Source organism: Dermacentor silvarum, chromosome 2 (assembly GCF_013339745.2).
Source record: "Dermacentor silvarum isolate Dsil-2018 chromosome 2, BIME_Dsil_1.4, whole genome shotgun sequence".
In the NCBI taxonomy this organism is placed as follows: Eukaryota; Metazoa; Arthropoda; class Arachnida; order Ixodida; family Ixodidae; genus Dermacentor; species Dermacentor silvarum.
In genome coordinates, this window is record NC_051155.1 from 81,069,412 (window position 1) to 81,075,943 (window position 6,532).

General features: G+C 40.8%; 1 long non-coding RNA gene across 1 annotated transcript; it reads left to right on the forward strand.

Annotated features, from left to right (window-relative positions):
- The first annotated feature begins 435 nt into the window (after positions 1 to 435).
- LOC125943069 (uncharacterized) lies at positions 436 to 4,184 on the forward strand. The gene is made up of 3 exons (XR_007465529.1): positions 436 to 491; positions 1,877 to 1,977; positions 3,839 to 4,184. It is a non-coding gene; the product is annotated as an uncharacterized LOC125943069 (long non-coding RNA).
- Positions 4,185 to 6,532: the final 2,348 nt, after the last annotated feature.

Sequence of the window (6,532 nt, forward strand, 5' to 3'; positions counted from 1 at the left end):
TGTATGTGCGCGCGTGCCTGTTGTGTGAGTGCTTTGCATGTGTGCGTGCGCGCGCGCTCGTTGCTGCTTTGCGAGCGTTTTGCTTGTGCGCGCGTGCTTGTATGTGGGTTCTATGTGCTTGCGCGTGCGTGCGTTCGTGCGTGTTTTGTGAGTACTTTGCGTGTGTGCGTGCGCGCGCGCGTACGTGTTTTGTGAGCGCTTTGCGAGTGCGCGTGCTTGTACGCGGGTCTGTATGTGCTTGCGCGTGCGTTCGTGCGTGCGTGTTTTGTGTGTGCTATGTATGTGCGCGCGCGCGCGCGCGCGTACGTGTTTTGTGAATTTTTCGCGGGGGCGCGCGTGCTTGTGTGTGTGTGTGTATTGAATAAAGTCGGTAGTTTTGCACGCAATAAACCTCTTCAAAATTGGTGCAGCGGCTGTCCCCGCCTTGAAAACCCAGTTTGGTGTCGAGCCACTCTGGAATATATGGAGGCGCCGGAGGACCAGTGGAAGGTGTAAGTTTCCTCCTTTTTCCCTCCTCTACCCTGATGAATTCACTTGCTTGATTGTTATTGTGAAATAAACGTTTCATCAACAGCATAAATACATGAATCAGAAATCCGGAAAGTGTGTTTCACGATTACACTAATGTCGATCGTGAAACGTGTACCTTGGGTTAGCCCACATTTCCTTGAAATAGGCAACTGCTTATGAGGCGGCGGCGGGCGAAATGCTGCCGCCCTTTTCGCCCGCACAAAAAAATGCAACAAATGCAACAAATGGAAAAACGCCCGTGTCTCGTGCATTGGGGGCACGTTGAAAAACACCTAGGGGTCAGGATCAATCCAGAGTCACCCGCTATCCCGTGCCCCTTAATCAAATTGTCGTTTTGACACGTAACACTCTCGAATTCAAGGAGACAACTGCTTAAATTGCGAATAGCTGGTTATTTGTGATATTCCGCATATAGCAATTGGTTTAAGCAGCTTTTACTGAAGATATGAAGTGCTAAGATTTAGGTCTCTCTGGGGTGGTTCTCATGCCCTTCGAAAATTGTCCTCTACAGCCCAATTATAATTCGTAAAATGGAATTTATAAGGCATGCCCTCGTACTCGAGAATGTGTTTGATTGAGCTGTATGTTTAATTGAGAAGGTTGCAGTGAGTCCAATAAATTTTTTTAATGCTTTCTCAGTAGGAGTGTCAAAGTGTAAAAAAAGGCGTATGTTGTTGAAAGCGAGTCATGTGGTGCAGGTGTGCGTGTGTGTGTAAGACTTCGCTCCTCGAAAGGGCAGGACTTGTGTAAAGTGACTTGTTGAACAACACTTTGCAAATGTGGTGAACATGGTTTAAATAATGGATTTGAGACCTGCAAGGAGTTGCGACATTCTAACGCATTCCTCTTGCATTTACCACGGATTTGCCACTGAATTGTACAACTGTCTGGTTCTGTTTGGCCAGAAAAGGCAAGGAAACAATAATTAATCAAATTTGCTTCATTCACACTATTTATAGCCAACATAGTAGCCCAAGTCACTAGTGTGATCGAGTATATATTTGCAATGTGGGACTAAGATTACTCATTACATTCAACTTAGCCGCTTTCATAGCTGGTAATAAACTTAGTGAGCACTAAATGAAATATTAAACAATAGAAATACCGCTGGCACAGCACTGGCAACAGTGTATGAGCAGGCAAACGTATATGTGTGTGGCAATTTCAATGCCATGAACTTTCACTGCAACATCTGTGGTATGAGGCTTTTTTTTCTCAGTAAGCTGTACCGAGTCCATACTTTGATTTTTCTCTTGCCAACCAAAATCTCCTTTATTGCCAGTGATCTTGTCTCTCGTTCTGGTAGCATTTGTTTATGTGGAACTAAAAATGTCATTTCTTGCAGGTCATCCAGATGACAGCCTCACAATTCGCAGCCTTTGTGCTCTCCATCAGAAACCCATCAGGGGCAAGCCACTTATGTTTGCCTTCAGACAAGACAACATTGTAAGTAGATATAGGCGTGTAGTCGAATATTCTGAAACAAGTTTCCATTTAATACTGTGAGGCTCCTTTGATAGCCTTAGGTTCATATTTTGTGCAGTTGTGTGTATGCAGTTTTTAGATATTGTCGATGGCACAGTGCACATTGCAGATATGACGACTATGAAGTATATACTTGCAATTTCATCATTACCTTTCATAATGAAGTTTTTCTTTTGTGCAAGGATATTCAGAGATTGGGGCATTTCAGCATCATATTCTGTATTGTGCATTCAGTGCTCATTTCAAGTTACCCTCCTTCTACCAATTTATTTGCGGTAAAAGAGTATTTGTTTACCCTCTGCAATGCGATTCTTGTTTGCTCATTGCGTCAAACTCCTCTACCTTTAATTATCACGTAATTATCACAACCTCAAAATTTCGGCTGTTATTGTTTTGAAAACAGTATCAAAATCAATATGTGCTAGATTGCTATCAAGACTGCAAGGGAAATGAAGAAATTGCAAGAAACCGTGGCTTCTTATGGTAGCTGAAAACTTCTTTTCAGCAAACCATGTGCCTATTTCGTTTACTGAGCTGCTCATGAAATTCGCAAGCATGTTTGATTTAACACAGTCGTTACAGGAGAAGAGAAAAAAAAAAGATTAACAGGAGCACTTTTCATGAGGATGCAATGCTTTTGGATATTCTCCAGGTGGCAAAATGTACATTTAGGAGAGAGAGTGACCTGGAATCGGAGAGGGTGGGGCAGGGAGCCAATTTGCAGCCATTGTGACTCATGCATGTAGTGGCAACACAGGATGAGAAATAGTTGTTGCACTGCGGTCTAGTAAATAGGTCAGCACTAACATAAGCTCCCCCACAGTGAGAGGGAACCTTAGGATATGTTGTCCAATAAAGATGGTGCTTTTAGGAGACAGCAGGAAATTTTAGGCTCTAGTTGAGCAGCTACAATATGAAGGACCAAGTAAATTGTAGGAAGCCAACATAAACTGAGTAGAAGGACATACGTCACTGTTCAGAGCACGAAGTAGAAATTCGGAGCATCAGGAAGGATTGTAAGTATAAATAAGGAAATAGTACTTGTTAGCGTATTGCCTAGCTAACAAGGGCAAAAAATAGTTCGCAGGACGTTCTATATTTTCCAGGGAAATGTGCTGAAACACTGATTCTTACTCAGTCAGTAAAGAAATATACAACAATAAATAAAAATAACTACGTATACAGAAAAGGCCTTATAGACTGCAGTGGAGAGTTGGACATTGTTGAGCTAGATTCAAGTACTGCTTTGCTACTGTAATGCAGGGCAGGTGAGATTGCAGTTGGGGGTTTCGTCATTTTCGTCTGTTGTGCACTCTCTCTGTACAATAGTGCTCTTCGTCTCGGAGTGTATAAATGTTGCATTCAAAACAATTCTCATGCCTTGAGCACAGCAGTCTTATTGTGTCTTCTCCCATGAAGTCTTCTGCTGCAGTGCTTCTTAAGTGTAATGCACAACTACATTGCAGATTTTATATTGTGAGTTTCATATTGCGGTCACATCCATGCTCCTGGAGAAATGCCCATTGCTAAGAGATGTCGTTGGTAGAGTCTACATTTTATGCTCTTATTTTCCATAGTGAAAAGGCTACTGTATATTCATTTTTGCTTCTATGCCATTTTGTATTCACGATGACTTAGTGATCGCGGTTTCTAAATTTGAAAACTGGAACTTTTACCCAATTGAGCTGCGCCTTGTGTTCGGTCACAATAATTAGGGGTGTTGTTTTCAGAAGCTTGTTGCCTTATCAAATTCCCCGCAGTGTATAGGATCGTAATGAAATGTAGAGTCAACTCTCATGATTGTGTTATTTTGCTAATGCAGGAAGCAGGATTCCAGCACAGCCATCTCCTGCACTTATGGTCAAGATGCTCAGACAATGGAGTCCCTGTTCCTTGTGGTTAACCGTGAACAGTATTCTCGCTTTTATGAAAGCTAAAGGTGATTTCCTGCATAAATTAGAATTTTGCAGCTCAAATGTATACACTTTATTCTAATTTGAATCAACTAATATATGCCGTTTAATACTTTTATACTGTTTGATACAATCATTTCTTGTTGGAAAATATTAAGCGTGATGTTTAACATTTATTTATGCATTACTGGCTGATGCATGATGGCCTGTGTTTAAAAAAATGTGAACTCACACATTTGAAGCTTCATTCAGTAACCAGAGTATGGCTGATTTAATAAACATTATTTGCTCATTTATGTACAAGCCCTAATCTTCCATTATCGCACCAAGTACAAATAATTTAGAAATTGGCAATGTATCATCCGCATGTGCCCAGTAGAGTACCTTAATGAACAGTGGTTTGTTTTTATAAGGCCGCCATTGATACGGCACTTTGCACCTAAACAGTAATAAATCTGGCATATTTAGGCTGTTTTGCAGTAGAAAAAAAAAACATTTTCAGGCAACATATTTTATAACAGACCATTCATTGCCTTCGCATTACAAAATTTAAGAAAACCAGAATTGTAATTGCAAAATCTGCTACACAGCATTTTTAACTCAGAGAACTCTATTTACATTTAAAAAAAATGATTTAGGTGGAAAAAATTTTCTTGCTCAGGGAATCTTGTTGAGGAGCGAAAATTCACCTTGATGCTCCTGGATCAAACCTTATTTAAAGCAAGTTCATGTGTGAAACATACGGTGTTTCAGTATATAAAAAATGTGCGCCAGTCAAGCTTTATATCGACTTTCCAAATCAGCTTTTCACAATGATTTGCCATGACATTGGTGTACAAAATAACAGGGTGTGTTTCTTGTGTGCTTGCTCTGCATTTCATGTACTTCCCTAATTGACCTTTGCAATATATATATTTTTTTCAAGGCCACCAAAACTAGAATTTTTGTACCTGAAATTTAATATTGAAAATTTATTCCTTTAAGTGGCACCAAACAGGCTGTTTTAGGGTTAACATATATACAGGTTGTTTCAGTTAACTTAAGCTTAACATTAAATAAATGCAAATGCTACGTAGCTGGACAGAACCAAGGTAATGTTGTTCGCCGTCGCTTGGAGATACTCAGACTATTTTTTGTACTTGGCCTAATTCGATAATTAGACCTAATTATTTATTCAACTTCTCAATCATTCTAATTAGATGAAAAGTGTAAGTGACTAAATTGTAGAGCAACATGAGAAACTCCCAATACAGTTTTCTGTTGCTCAATACGTGCAAAATAAGATGGTTTTTCCGAGCGTGAAAGAAGCCCGTGAATATACGCAAAATTTTCGTCCGACTGGCCGCTCGAGGCACTTTATGTGTATTCGCGGGATTCTTTCACGCTCGGAAAAGCACTTTTGTGTTGCACGTATTGAGCAACAGAAAGCTGTATCGGGAGTTTCTCATGTTGCTCTATACAATCTTCTAATTGACACTTGTCATCTAATTATAATAGTTCAGAAGTTGAATAAATAATTAAGTCTAATTAGGCGGAGTACAAAAAATTGTCTGAGTATCCGCAAGCGACGGCAAACAATATTACTTTGGTTCTGTCCACCTACGGAGCATTTGCATATTTTTAAAGTTTCTCCCAAGTTAACTGAAACACCCTACCCTGTATATAGGACAGATTTGATCAGTTATATTAAAAAAAATTTTTGTAGGAAATGTAAATTTTCATGTACTTACAAATGTTTTTGGTGATTGCACATTTTAGGTTGTTATGTATGTATTATGTAGTTATGTATTCTAGCATGGAATAAATATATTTACTTTCCTTGAAAATGCAGTATCGTATATGTCTTGCTGGTTCGTATTACATTTTATATGGATATGTAAAGCATAACAACCATTGATGTAGATCTACACGCTCGGAAGTTATAGTTTGCTAGGTTGCATTTGTGCAGTGAAGACAGGTTTTGCCCTGAATTACTAATATTTATTGTCATCCACACGTATCAATGTTGTGTATGGCTATCGAAACTTCAAGCTTGGCTATCGGACGCCGTGCTTGGTAGCTGAGCTTGAACCTTCTGGCACACACGAGTTATGCCTGGATCGCTCTAATAGTCATAATTCAAGGTGTGTACAGCTCAGCCTGCCTTCCCTATACTGTAGAAATAAAGGGTGTACACCCTTTCAACACCTATGAAAATGGGTGTTAATGAGGACTAACACCTTAACACCCTTCATAATTTTTGCTGGACACCCTTCCTCTAGGGTGCTATAATAGCACCCCAACTGTAGGGTGTAGGAAACAGCACCCTTAGGGTGTCCGTCTGGCGACAAACTGATTTACACCCTTAAGGGTGTTAAAATGTTTAGTGTGTGGCGGGCCTTCACCTGGCCGCAGACCTGCTGGCAGCAGGCCCTCCTGGAGTACGTGTGGCGGTGGGCAGCGACTCAAGTGCGGCTCTCCAGGCCGTGTGTCTCCCGGAGAGTGCTGGCCTTAGTGCAGCCCTCTTGGTAACCAAGCTTCACGTCCTCCGCGCCAGTGGCACCAATATCTCGTTGCACTTGATCCCTGCACACGTGGGAATCCCAAGCAATGAAGGGGCAGAT